Below are 14,278 nucleotides of genomic sequence, written 5' to 3' on the forward strand. Positions count from 1 at the left end.
AAGCACATAAGGATGCTCTAAAGGCAAGGAATTTTCCACTTGTATTATATTTTCATACATACTTCAGACCATCTGTGGAAAGCTGTTAAATGACTAGTTGGAAACATAAAATTGTGCTATTTTACTTAAAACATTAATTTAGCAGACTCAGATCTAAAAGCTCAGCAAAACGTGAACAGTTTTCTTGCGCTTCCCAATTTTGCTCATCTTTTAACAACAAGAAGGTCTCATAGTTTAATGTGACCCAGAGTCTTCCCCACCCTCGATGACTCTTGAACCCACATTTGGCTGCTGGCTTGGCATGTGTTACATATTCTGTAGTCTCAGGTCCACATGTGCTTGTTAATGCAGCCTGGAGTAATTTGCATGTGTTCTCAAGTCAGGAAAAGTGAGGTGACACTTCATTATTTTGTAATGACACCTCTGGAACCCGAGATCAGTACATTACCAAGTCTTTTTTAGGCCTGTTTGCAGTGTTCTTTTAGGTGCTTTTTGCACACTGTGTTGTCCTGTTATCTATATATTTGGACTCCAGATTTCCAGCTCTGTACACCCCCTGTCCATTTGAACAGCATCCTGGATACACTTGAAGTTAGCTTTGTGACCATCTCTTTCCTGCTTCCCAGTATTTGAGAAAGCTTCTAATCTCTATCTAGTTTCTAAATACCATTTTGTGGCAATTCCGGCCTGGAGGAGACTATGTTCCTGGTTTTCCTTATATGAAATTTCTATACTTTAGTTCCAAACCTCTGGGAAAAAAGAGACTGACTGTGATGTTAGCCCTCAAATACCTTTTTTTTTTCCCCCTGCATAGAACAGCTTGTCTTACCTGTGCTTACTGCAGAATTTCTTCTTCACATCTGAATATCAGTTGCTGAATGTGTCTTTAAACACTTCTTGCACCTCCTGTTTGTGCCTTTTGCTATCAATAAGTTCTTTTGTCTTTCCACTTCAAAACCAGCCATTCATATCTTTCCTGTATGAGTTCCACTGCAAAACAAGTTCAGGTTAGTGTAACAGAGGGTGAGGGATGAGTACCCAGACTTTCAAATTACACAACCCTATGCTTGATGGTGCTGTGGGATGAGCTCTGCTGGTACTCACATACATTGTCCTCCTGATCTGCAGTTGCTTCCATTGCAAACCACTTTGCTTGGACGGCTAATCAGTAAATCTGAATATTTATAAAATAACAATTAAATGTTACTAAATCCACAGAAAACAGCCTAACTTTTCCAATTTAAGCCCACTTACTATGCCACTTTTTCTAGGTTTCCTGCAGTGACAGTGGTCCATCACAATACCTCCAGAGACACAACCTTCACATACATCAAGTTCCTACACATTAATTGTGGTGGGAGTAGCTGGCTCAGCAGGCAATGTTTTTCACTCAGAGCTTGTTTGCAGAACCAGAAATTAATCTCCAGGGGTTTAAGACAGTCCCACAGCCTCATGCCCAACCCCAGGGAACCCACATTTTTTTCCCTTCTTTTATAACTATGTTTTGTTTCACACATAATCAGGACCTCTTGATAACAAGCAGCAGCTGCACAGAGCAGTGACAGCTTGTGAGTGAACTAGGACGTTTCTGGTGGAAGAGGAAAGAGCCAAAATGCACCTAAGGAAGAACTCCAGGAAGGATTGGACAGTCAGTGTCTTGTGTTTAAATTGTAGTCCACATCAAGACTACTCAGACTTTAAACGCTGTCTAATTTTGGAAGTTTGAAAATTGGGATTGGGAATAGAAAACAGGGAATGACTAGGGGAGATGCTGTGACTGGTACCCTCCTCCAGGGGGAGGAGTGTGCCGGAAAAGGCTGATGAATTGGAGCTTATGTTAGGGAACAGATAAGCCCTTCGAAGCACAGGTTCTATTCCTGCAATTTCCCCATAAATTTTCCATCCTAAGTCCAATATTTCTATGTGTACTGGCCAGCTCTTTGTGGTAACATCAGACATCAGGCAAATGTTTTCTTCTATTGTCTTTGTATCTCCCAAAGGACCTTTGGCTTGAGTTTCTCTGCCAGCAAATAAGCAGCAAAAGCAGTTGACAGATCAAGACCAGTGATGATGGCAGAAATTAGCTGACTGTGTTGCTGTTTATTCTTTTCTGAACAAAGTACAACCAGTTTTCCCAGAGCTGCATTAACAGGGAGGAAGAGCTGATCTCTGCTTTAAGCATGTCATGAAAATGGGGATGAAGTCCCAGCTTGATAAACTGGGGCTAGGGGTAGCTGAAGATCCCTTAAATTAAGACCCATTTCACTCCTTTTGTGTTACTTACTCCTGTCTGGATTCCCTAAATCTAGGTGAGCAGAATGTGTCTCAGAAATTGTGGCTGGTTTGCTTGGTTTGCCAGGGGGAAGGACAAGGTGAGCTCCATACTGCTCGTATGCAGGCTGTTGGAGACAAGCAAAGGAGAGTGCTCTCCTCCCCTTTTGCTTGTCTGCACACAGGAGGTAGGCTGTGTTCTTACACCCTCCTTTTGGGCTTGGAAAGAACAGGAGGAGCAGAAGCAGAGAGGAGATGGTCTTTCCACTCAATTAGCAGAGCCACTAAGTACAGCAAAATTCCTAAATCATTGAGCTCACATTAGTGCTAGACCGTTATATTTTCCTTTCCCAGAGCTGGAAAAGAGGCAAGTCACTATACCCATTGACAAGCTTGTTGTGTTCTCTGTAGCAATCCATGGCTGGATTAGAGTTTGCAGTTTGTCTCAAAGCTAATACAAAATCTGCCTTTGACGTGCAGTAGGTATTACAGTGGAGTGGTATGTGCACCTCTGGGATGCCAACCTGCCAGATCTCACCTGGTTTGGACACTGCAGCTGTGTCTTTGCTCAATGTGCTACAAAAATTTTTAGAACATGGTATCAGTAGAACATGGAAAAGCAAAAATTGATCAGACACACAGAGTTGCTGGATCTCCACTTTGCTCTTTCAAGATTTTTCCCCAGTACATTCACTCGAGTTTTGTGGTTGTTTTCTTACTGTTCCAATTCAAGTGTGTACAGGCTTGAAAAATGCTTATTCAGGTCTTTGAACCCCTGAATGCAACCGAAGGAGAGGACTGAACTCTCCCACCTAGACAGACAGGACTGTGCATTGACACCTGCAGACCAAAGCTTATGAATTAATTTTCTGTCTCTAGGAATTTGAAGGTAGATTGCAGCATTTTACTGCATCTCTGGTAAATCAGTGGCTGGCACAGCTTCACAAAGGACATGGGTTAGCAGCCAGAAGGGCTTGCAGATGTGACATAGAACCCTGAGAGACCTCTCTTCTGGAGGTGAAGTAGGATATCGTCAACAGCAAGACTTTCATGATCTCTGTGGAGGTAGAGCAAACCTTGAGCTGCTCTGAAAACATCCCATGACACTGTTGTTTATGAACTGCATTTGCAGAAGCTCTACCTTTAAGGAACACAACAATACTTTTATTACAAACCTGGAAAACCCCATGCTTTGAAAGAATAACTCTTTTTAGGTCAAGAAAGATGAGAGTCTTTTACTTCACTTGTGGCAGCTGTATGCAAAAGAACCACAGAAAACTGCATGGGTACATGATCCAGACAGATCACATGGAGAGCACTTAAGGGAAATACAGGCCTCCCTTTCTTCCCATCATTGTGTTTGGAATATGTTTCCAATTGCACTAGTCACAAAGTAATCAAAGAAACTTGTCTACAGTGGCAAACTGAAGATGCCCTATTACACATTACAGGGTGCTATACAGTATTGAATCCTTATTCATAACAGAAAAACCAACATCCACATGATTGTAGGCCACAATGCACTCAATTTCCATATGTCTTAACAGAAAAGAAAGCACAGATCTTCAAAGCAAATGAAATCTGTCTTTGGAAGATGCCCATTAACATGTTCCTTACCCCCTCTTACATCCTTACCCAGCATCCCACCCTCCCTTGCATGAAATGGGGAAGAAGGGAGGCCACCCCCTGCAACACCCAAGAGGCAAAGAGCTCATCACACAGAGACCCTTGGTCCTTCCCAGACTCCCAGCAAGCTCCAGTTCCTGCACCCCATCCTTCATCATCCATCACCTGTGTTAGTAGGCTGTTCCCTAGGTTTGAGGGCAAACAAATGCTTTGCTCATATGGTTTTGAGTGTGCAACATTTAGCATTCCCAGTCTTGGTCTGCTTTGAATGTCTGCTGGTTTTAACAGTTCTGCAAAGGAAGACAAAAGCAAAATTATTAAACAGTGCAGTCATGGCCTCATGGTAACACAACAGCTGGGGCTGGCCCCTGCCACAGGGAGCAGTCTGGCCTAAGTGGGCTCAGGACCTGCTGTGGGAGCCCTGGTTATGAATAACTTATCTGGAAGAACAAAGGGAACCAGTAACAGACTTTCAGTCATGCTCCAAAATCCATCAGAGATGACTGCAGCCTGTTTACTGGTATCTTCCAGTACTTGTTATAAAATGAGTGCTATATCTAGCACTGAGAAACACTCTTTTTTTTTCACAAGGTCACTCTTGCAACATGAGTAGAATAAGTAAAAAACTGCAAAGGAGAAATGTTTCCTTTCTATTACTGCAAAGATATTTTGAAGATAGTCAGGCTTGGGAAGTAAACTCTCCTCAAGCTACAGCTGTTCTTGGACCTGAATGAGGGCTCCAAGGAGACCACCCCAGTGAGTGCTGCACAGCCGTCTGCTGAGCCTCTGGGACGGTGTCTCTGCAGAAATTTGTCCTTTTGGTTAACGGGCCAAGGTGCTCAGGCAGGCAGAACTCCCTCTGGAAGGGTTCGCAATCCAGCCGAAATCCCGTCAGGTGGGATGGGTAGAGCGCGCTAAACGGTGCCGTATCCTGGGCAAACGGCGCTCAGACCCCGGCGCTGCCCGGCCCCGACAGCAGGTGCCACTGCGGGCCCGCGCCTCAGCCCCGCACACCCCGGGTCCCGCACGCCCCGGGCCCCGCACACCCCGGGCCCCGCACCTCAGCCCCGCACACCCCGGGCCCCGCACCTCAGCCCCGCGCCTCAGCCCCGCACACCCCGGGCCCCGCACCTCAGCCCCGCACCTCAGCCCCGCACCTCAGCCCCGCACACCCCGGGCCCCGCACCTCAGCCCCGCACACCCCGAGCCCGCACACCCCGGGCCCGCACACCCCGGGCCCCGCACACCCCGCGCCGGACTGCGGGGAATGACCCGTGCGGGCGCCGGGAGGCCGCGCCAGCAGCTTTGGCGCGGGGCTGCAGCCCGCGGTCGGGCCCGGGGAGCGGCCCGTCGGCAGGAGGCACCCGGGTGCCGTGCGAGGGCAGCGATACGGGGACAGGGCAGTGCTGCCTCTCGGCCCCCCCGGCAGCCCCCGGCCATCCCGCCCCGCTCACAGCCCGCGGGCACGGCCGGGCTGCGCCAGGGCCGCCCCCAGGGCGGGGGACGCAGAGCCCGCACAGGGCCCGGCCGGGCCGTGCACACCCCGGGCACCGCCTTGGTCCCTGCTGTCCTCGCAGGTCGGAATGCAGCTCCTTTCTTCGCGGGCACGCAAGGCTTTACACCTTTAAAGATCACCTTGGCACTGCACTCCGGGACCGTCATTGCTACTCAAAAGGATTCGTGATGACGCTCTGGAAAAAGCCAATATTCTCCTGTTTCCATGACCAGTAAGAGAGGCAGCCACGGGAGAAAGTGTGCCATGTTGTTAAAGCTGGGTCTGGTTACACCCACACCGTGAATGAACTTCGGAATGGTGGCAGGCTTTTAACTTCTGTTTCCTTTCTGATTGACATTTTTGGTCAGGAAAGCATTACACACTGGAATATTTAAAGAGACTAGCAGAAAGAGAAGGAAAAGCAAAAGCACAGGGGGGAAAAACTCCACCAAAACAAAACCAAACCCAACAAAAAACAAAATTAGAGATTAAAGAAGTTGCAAGGACTTCTCAGCTCATAGAAGTCCTTCCCTCGTGGGAGGTCCTCTACTGGACCTACCCTGTTTAGACCCTTGGCCTCACTCACCTGATGGGGCTGGATAATCAGTGGAATCAAAGAAGTGACACTATGCTGTGCCCCTACCTGCCAAGGCTAATGAAAATTGGTTGTGCCAGGCATCTGAACCCACAAACACATTAAATTCATTCTCTCACAAACATACTTTTCTAGTTGATCATTTTCCTTCCAGCTCTTTCCTTTCAAGGAGAGGAAGAAAATGCTCCTTGTGAGCATTGCAGTGTCCTAGTGAGCTTTGCAGTTCTCAGATCCAGCACCATCAGCCCTCGCTGCTTGCTTCACTGTTACAGTAGCTGGGGCTTTAACATGAACTCTCAGCAGTCACAACTCTAGCAAAATGCTTCAAATTTTGGAGATTATTTTCAACTTCTTGGTATGTCTCTGAGGCCAGGATGGAAGCCAAAGAGGAAGACAGGAAGGGCCCAGAGGAAATGGAGGAGGTACTGTCAATAGGGTAGATAAGCAGTTGCCCACCCATCACCCCAAGGTACCTAGACTGGACAGAGCTTCCAGACACAGCATGGAGCCTCACGAGACCAGTCCATGCAGAAGCAGCAGCCAGAGTGCAGAGGGGCATGTAAGGATGTACCAGAGACCTTCAGTCTTAGAGATGGGAATAGAGAACAAGAGAGGGTAAATTCAGAGGTCCACCAGGAAGGAAAAGAAAAAGGCATGAGCTAGTGCTGTGATTCTCTGGATTCTCTGTTTTCTCTCTTTAGAACCTCTTTGTACTTGCAAAGTGACAGATGTAATCTGGGTTCTACTCCCTTCTATCAAAGGCAGATTTGCTGTGACTGAGCAGAGCAGCATTACCCCCTCTAGTGCTGTGTGAGGGATCTCAGACAGCACTTACCTGCTTAGCCAGAGCATTTCATGATGAAGTGATGCCTACCTATGTCTTTTTACTGATAGCAAGTACTGTCTTGCCAACAGGACTCTCTGCTGCTGGCCAGGTCTCTGTGAGCGCGTTATTCTGCCTGTGCTGTCACCAACCTCAGCTATGTCTGTCTTTCTCCCGATGACAGCTGGTGGATTGCTCAGTACTTCTGACACCTTCCTTGGGGTCACACAAGGCTCCAGCTTCACTATCTCCTAATGCTTTCTGTCAAGGGAACAGCAAGAGCAGCCTCCTCTGGACACACATAACCAAAAGCCCTCTTCACCCTTCCCCAGCACTGCTGCCTGCTTCTCTGGCACCCAGCCTGGGGAAACGAGCTCTCCCCCGCCAGTTCCCATCAGCTTGTCAGCTGTGCATAGGCTGGTGTGAAAGGGACCATGCTGAGCAAGGATGGGCCAGGAAGGTGCCCATCACACACAGGTGGTGCTGGGCAGGCTGCAATTTGCAAGCACACTCTGCCCTCAGCAGGATGGGTAACAGGAATTACCTCCCTGCCAGAAATGAGGGTGGTGGAAAGAAGGCAGCTTGCAGGTTAAGCGGCAGAGGGACTGGTGGCAGCATGGCTACATGAAAGGGCTTTGTTCTGAACATCACAAGAGATCTGGCCTCAGGGTTCTGCTTTAAACCAGCTGACTCTGATGTGTATTGAATCCAGATAATAATAACCAAGTTTAACTTGCTCTTTATACCCATAAACACAAACTAGACAGAAATCTCTCTAGTCACTCTAGTGCAAGGGCATCCACAGGAGGGTTTGCATCAGTAGAGTTCTGCTGGTGTGCTGCAGCCTGTGCCTTCCAGACATTCAGATGCCTTAAGGCCTTTCTGGGCATCATGAACACACACCCTCCAGAGGAGCAAGGTTTTTCCTTTGTAGAACTCTATTCAAATCTCCACACATTGTTGCTAGAAATCCATATATCTCCCTATATTAATGGTTTCATTTCAAACTACTTCCTTTCTAGCAGCAAAGAAAATCAATAAAAGATGCCCATATGATATGATTACATGTAAAAATGACATATAATTACTGAATGACCCAGTTCCCACTTACTGAGGCTGCACACAGCTGTCCATAGAGTTAGGGCACAGCTGATCTTAAGGTCCCTTACAATCCAAATCATTCTATGATTTCCAGAGCAATGTAAGTGTCTCCACCTGCCTTGGCCACATGTTGAGGTTTGCCTTCTGGGTCTGTTTCTGTGTATTGTCCAGCTGAGAAACTTTCTGCTTGTTCAACTGAATTATTTTCCCAGTGCTTTGGAAAGCCTCAGCTGTTGCCCATCTTGACCTCAAAGTTGCTTTCTCAGACAGTGGCCATCCTTTTTCTCCTTCCAGAAAGCTCTGGTGTTGTATGAAGGATCTCCAATTTCTCCTCAGCCTCTAATTTGAGTTTCTACTCAGGGGTTTTGTTGTTGTTGTTGTTTTGGGTTTGTTTTTCTCCTGGCTGCTCAATTAGACTCCAAGCCTTCCTGCAATTCAGTGATCTGAGAATCCAGGTCACTGTTTCCATCAGAACTGCTTCCTCCTTCTTCACTGAGCTGCTCACAGCTCTTCCTTCTTGGGCAGACCCCTGTGCTCCTCAGGCTGTGTCTGCAGATGCAGTACCTCCCTCCTGCTCTGGGCACCCTGTCTCCAGCTCCTGTCATGGATTTCCTCCCTGAATTAATGACAACAGACTTGACCTGAGGTTCAGTCATACAACTCTTGCTGGAAATTTTTCTTTGCTGCCTGCAGTTCATAAGACTGTATTTTCCATGGCCCTCTAGGTAATTGGGATCCTGGGCTGTCTGGGAGGTGGGAGCCATGTAGGCTCCCTGAAGCAGCAGAGCAGGACCCAGCAAGCAGGACCTGTCCCATCATCCCAGCCAGGGAGCAGGGCAGGCCAGAAAGCACCAGGGACAGCCCTAGTCCCAGTCATCAGGCACCTTCTTGGGAATGGGACTGGGCCAGGACATCAGCCCACAGCTGGGCACTGTGACTGTTAAGTGGAGGCTTTGCAGACCAGTGGGACCACCCCCCATCCTGCATCCTCCACCATGGGAGGAAGTCTTCGGCAACCTCAACACCCTTCCTGCATCCCTAAAGTAACACCTGCCACTGCAGGTGCCACATCCAGGCTTGTCCCCTGCTGGTCCCAGCTTGCTGGCCTGGGGTAAGGACTGACTGCCCAGGATGGGCAGAGCCTGCTGCTGCCAAGAGCCCTGTGCCTGTTGCCAGCCTGGCTGTACTCTGCCAGTATCATGACATCTTCAGCCCTGCTTGCCCTCCTGCCTTTGGCTCTATAGCTGCTTGCAAGGCCTGTATCTTTCATTCCATACATCTCCCTAGTTCCACAGCTGTGACAGCCCATCCCGGCACATCCTTTCTCCAGCTACAAGAGTATCCTGGGTACATGACGTGGAGGAAGCACTGGAAGGGCTGCCTACTGCCAAACCCACATCTTATGGGTGATTTGTCAGTCCCTAATACACTGTTCCTCAGGGTCATGCCCTCCACACCATGACAGCTTTGAGTATTCCCAGTAGTCCTCACACTGGCAGTGCCCGGGGAGGGCTGTGCAAGCTCCTGCTGCTGTCAGCACAAGAGCAGTGTCCCACTGCAGCATCTCTGCTGCACCGGGGCAGCTCCAGGTGAACCTTCGCATTTTTAATCTCCCCACTTTTCCAGGGGAAGGAAGAACCTCACCTCTTGCAATTCATCTATTGACTGTTGTGTGATAAAAGCCAATTCCTAGAGAAGTCTGTTCCTCATGCCTCTCCACTGTGAATTTTCCATTAATAATTACTGCCTTTCAATCAGGTTTGGGGGGGTTTTGTTTCATTTTTTTTTTACCTACAAGATGTTTCAGTGTGTTTCTTGCTTCTCTCTGGTTTTAACGTGATAACACACACAGACTGCACTGTGAACAAGTGGAACTGCATGTTCAAACTTCTGTGGAAACCACTGACAGGCTCTATATTTTATGATTTGAAGGTATTCATAATTCAACAGGAAGCTTTCAAGGTGCATACATATATACACACATTCTCCTTTTTCTTTAATATTTAGCCTGCTTTCAGAGAAAGTAGCTGCTCATCACATACCTGAACCATTATCATTTTTAAAGAACTGGAAACCTGAAATTATTTGCATCTGTTTTTTTTCTACTTGCCTATTTTTCAAGTTACATTCCAAGGAGTCTGTTTCAAATTCCTTTTTCTAGTCTTTAAAGACTCACAGACATCTCTTCTGGTCCTGCTGTGCTATCTGTATCCCCATATTGATGACTGGAATCCAAGTATCCCTCTCTCTGGCTAGTCCAAAGTCACTGTAAGATGGGCCTGACCTCTGTTCTGTAATCACATTCAAAGCATTTGACCTATTTTTATAGCTGTAGGTAACTGCACAGTGCTGGCAGTGCTGGCAACCCCTTTGCTGTACCATGAGCAAACCCAGTACAAGGGGTGACTGGAAAGGTGAGGATGGTGGTAGACATCTAAAAACCTCTGTAGCTTTCTGTATTCTGGTTCCCAGTGCAAGACAGAGCAACTGGTGTGTTCTGGGTCTGCCTGAGACACTTGGGTCAATTAAACAGCCTGTGGCTGAGACCCAGCTACCTCTGTTCTTACCATTGCCCCCTGGCACTTATCCCAAACCTGCAGGGAGAGGAGGGAATAGCAGGGCTGTCCTGGACCATGCTGACACCACGGGAATGCCCTGTGGGCTGTGGGGATGGTGGCTCTACACCCCAGCTCTGGAAGCCAGCTGGTTTCCAGGAGCTGCAATCCTCATGCCACCATGGCTTCCCTGTCAGGACTCCTGTTTCAGTACATCAGTCAGGAAGACTTGCTCAGGAAAGAACTTTCCCCATCCTTAGCCCCCACTGCCTCACCTCCTGGCAAATCTATCACATAGGATTGGAGTTCATCATGCTGGACTTCACCAGCTGAGCTGGGCAAGCACCCCAGGAAAAGGGACTAGAAAAAAAACCAGAAGAGATTTCATTTTGTGGACAAGGACACACAGTTATCTCCACGGTGCCTGCAGAACATTGGCCCATCTTTTTTTTTTTATTTCCTAAGAAAGAAAAACACAACACACCAAGAAAAACTTTGCTGTTGCTATTATAATCAGCAAGATAAAAAGAACAATTCATAGTGACCTTACAGCACAGGGCTACTGTAAGAATTGCTGATCTAGGGCTAATTTCAGCCAAGTTATTTAAGGAGTGGCTTTACCTCATCCTGATAGCACTTTGTATGGTGGTTCTGGGCAGTGGAACCACATCGCTATAGCCTGTGGGTACCTGTTTTTTCCATTCTGTCCAAATGCAAACTGTGGTTGAAGAGAGCAGCATTTCTCACAGCTGAAAACATTCTTCTCATTATGGGCAGAGCTGCAGCACAGAATCTGTGACCTTAAACTGGCTTTCTATGTGCTGGCTGTTGTCACTTGGGCTGTGCCTAGTATCCCTCTGTGGCATTTTCCCAGTCCATCTTCTGTCTTGAGGGCAGGCTGGGAGTCCCAGCTGGTAGAACCAGCTACCAGCAAGAGGCAGGAAGTCTGTGTGAGCATAGTTCTCTTAGGAAGCTGCCCTAAACATTGAGGTGAGAGAAGTTCAGTCTTATAAAAATAAATGTGGCTCCCCAGTGCTAGGGAATATTTATGTCACTTGACTCAAAAACAAAACAAAAAAACCCCCACCAAAAACAAAAAAGAAGAAAGGTAGTGGGACCCCTCAGCTGCAACACAGTATGTGCAGTGTCCCCAGCCCCACAGTGCCCCAGGGCTGGGGTGGACTTTTAGAAACTGGGGCTATCACAGATCTTTTTGGGGAGGTGTCTCTGTTTCAATCCTGACATCAGCCACTGAAATGTGTAATTAGGCAGAGTGCTTTTTTGGAGCTGTCTCTATATCTGTAGTAAGGCTGCTGAAAATGTGTAATTACTCAGACCCAACCATCCCACAGGTGCCAAGCAAAGGACAGCCATGGCAAACTCCTCACAGCCATATTCCTGCCCCACAGGACAGGCACTTGGGGAATGCAGGCACCCAGAATGCAGCCTCAGGATTTTACCTGCTGTGTTGTCCTGCCTGTGCCTGATCTGCAAGGTGCCTTACTGTGTTCTGAGTACATCTACAGCCTTCAGAGGAGCAAGAAAAATTCCACTTCACAGATATTTTACTTCTGACTCCTTTCCATTTTCTTGGATCGTCTCTCTGTTTTCAGACTCATGTGCTGAAGTAATTTGCAGTCATGTCTAGGTTTTACATTGCCACTAAGTCCATTACCTCATAGATTTCTTCTCCCATGGAGTTCCTGCAGCTGCTGATGTCTTGCCAGTTAATTTCTCATGTATTTCCTTCAGATATGAATTGAATTAGTGAGCATACATAATGAGGCACAGTAGGAATAAAAAAAGAAGATAAAAGCTGACACAGACCAGATGCCTCTTCCAGCAGCTGCCACACCAATAGAGAGTGTGGGTAAATGTCAGGTAAATGAGAAAAACAAGGATATAGACAAATAACTTGCACGGATTTGATCATCAGCTACTTACATAGAGATTTTGAAAATTCCCTGCCCTCAGGGCATCGGTGTTTCTCTGAATTTCCCAAGTATTGTGCAATTCAAGGGACACATTGAGAAGGAGCTAATTTACATTAGAAAAATGTTGAATACTGTGGGAACCAGTGGTTGAAAGAGTTCAGCAGAAAAGACCATCCTAAGGGAGCACAGCACATGAACAACAACAGAAACAAATAACCAAAAACCCAGACACACAGTCAGTCTCCTTTCACCTCCTCAGTAGGATACCCTGCCCATCCTTGAGACTGCTCATTCCCAGTTACATGCACCTTTATTTTAGTCAGTGCCCACCAGCACTGCAGCACTCATACACAGAGCACTCACTGCCCAGGACACATCAACTCTCCCCATCAGCAGCACCACAAGCTTATTACTACATCCTCCATTTTCTGCTCTAGCTTCCTAAAGAAAGCCAAAGCCCTGACATTGAAGGTAGCCAGCAGCCCAGACTCAGGAGCTGCAGGGAGTACTGCAAGGAAGGAGCCTGTGAGTGGGAGGTGGGATCCACAGGTAGGGGAGGAGAGTGCCCAGCAGCAGGAATATAGAACACATGACTCTAGAACAGGATGGGGACCCAGAGCCTATCCTGAGAGCACATATACATCCTCCACAAAAGCACTCACCAGGCACAAAGGGTTCTACTTGCATGGGCTGTGTATGCCACGCAGGGCAGAGAGCTGTACCCAGCTCCGGGGAAGCGCAGCACTGATCCTAGCCCAATGTCCTACACCTGCCAGTTTGGCTTTCTGGTTTAACCCGCACCAACACAGCTGGTCCTACAGCCCCCTCCAGTAAGCAACACCATGACCCTCAGCACCTTTAGTGCAAAGTCACTTACTCTTTATAGCCTTATTGTAAAGTATATGGGAAGGAAAATATGTGCACAACTCACAAGCATGAGAGAAACACAGATCTTTAAATTCTTCTCACCCTCTTTCTTGCTTCTAGGGCTTAAGGTCCTGCATACATTTAAAATATACACAAATAAATAAATGAATGTATTTTTCTCCCAGGTGTCACTTTCCCTGAGCTGAGAACTGCAGCAAGCACTCGGGTGGGCACAGCTGCCTTTAGTGTTGCCCTTGTGCTGCCTGGAGGGGAATCCGGGGCTGCCTAAGCCAGGCAAGTGATGGCAGCCATCCCACTGCCCAACTGCTGCCTCCAAACCAAACCCCTGTCCTGCACTGCCGGGCCACCAGCCTTCCTGCACCTCTCAGATACCCCCAACTGCATTTTTATTTTATTAGGGAAGGACTTGGAGAATAAATGTAAAGAGGAACATACCACCCACACCTTCTCTGCATCCTCCTCTTCCCAGCCTTGTTCAAAAGCCCTGTGAAATGATTTTTAGGCTTCTGTGAGTGTAGATATTAATCAAAAATGTCACCTTCACCAAGCAGTTTCAGCTTGTTTCAGGGCTTCCTCATAGAAATTCCCCCAGTGAATGGCTCCACTGGCAGCAGCTTAATTGACTGCAGTGGAAGAGGATTTACACTTTTAAAGACCTCTCCCTTTCTTTATTTCTTTGAATCTTTGTTAAAGTAGTGTGAAGTTATCTTAGAAGAACTGGGGGTATTGGCTTTTAATACCAATAAATAAGTAATGAAATATTTGTTCACAGAGTTTTAGCTTGTGTGTTTATTTTTCAACTCTCCAAATTTCCAGTCTCCCTTGACGGTCTCCCAGGGTGAGCAGAGCCTACAGTTAAAGGCTTGTTGAAGAAGTGAAAACACAAAATTTTTAACATAAGTGGTTTTATCACTTCTGTTTGCCAGATATTTTATTAAGTGTTAGGAAAATAAGCAAATTAAGCCTCCCACTGGTTTTATTATAAATAGA

This window comes from Coloeus monedula, assembly GCF_965178545.1.
Source record: "Coloeus monedula genome assembly, chromosome: 9".
Lineage (NCBI taxonomy): Eukaryota > Metazoa > Chordata > Aves > Passeriformes > Corvidae > Coloeus > Coloeus monedula.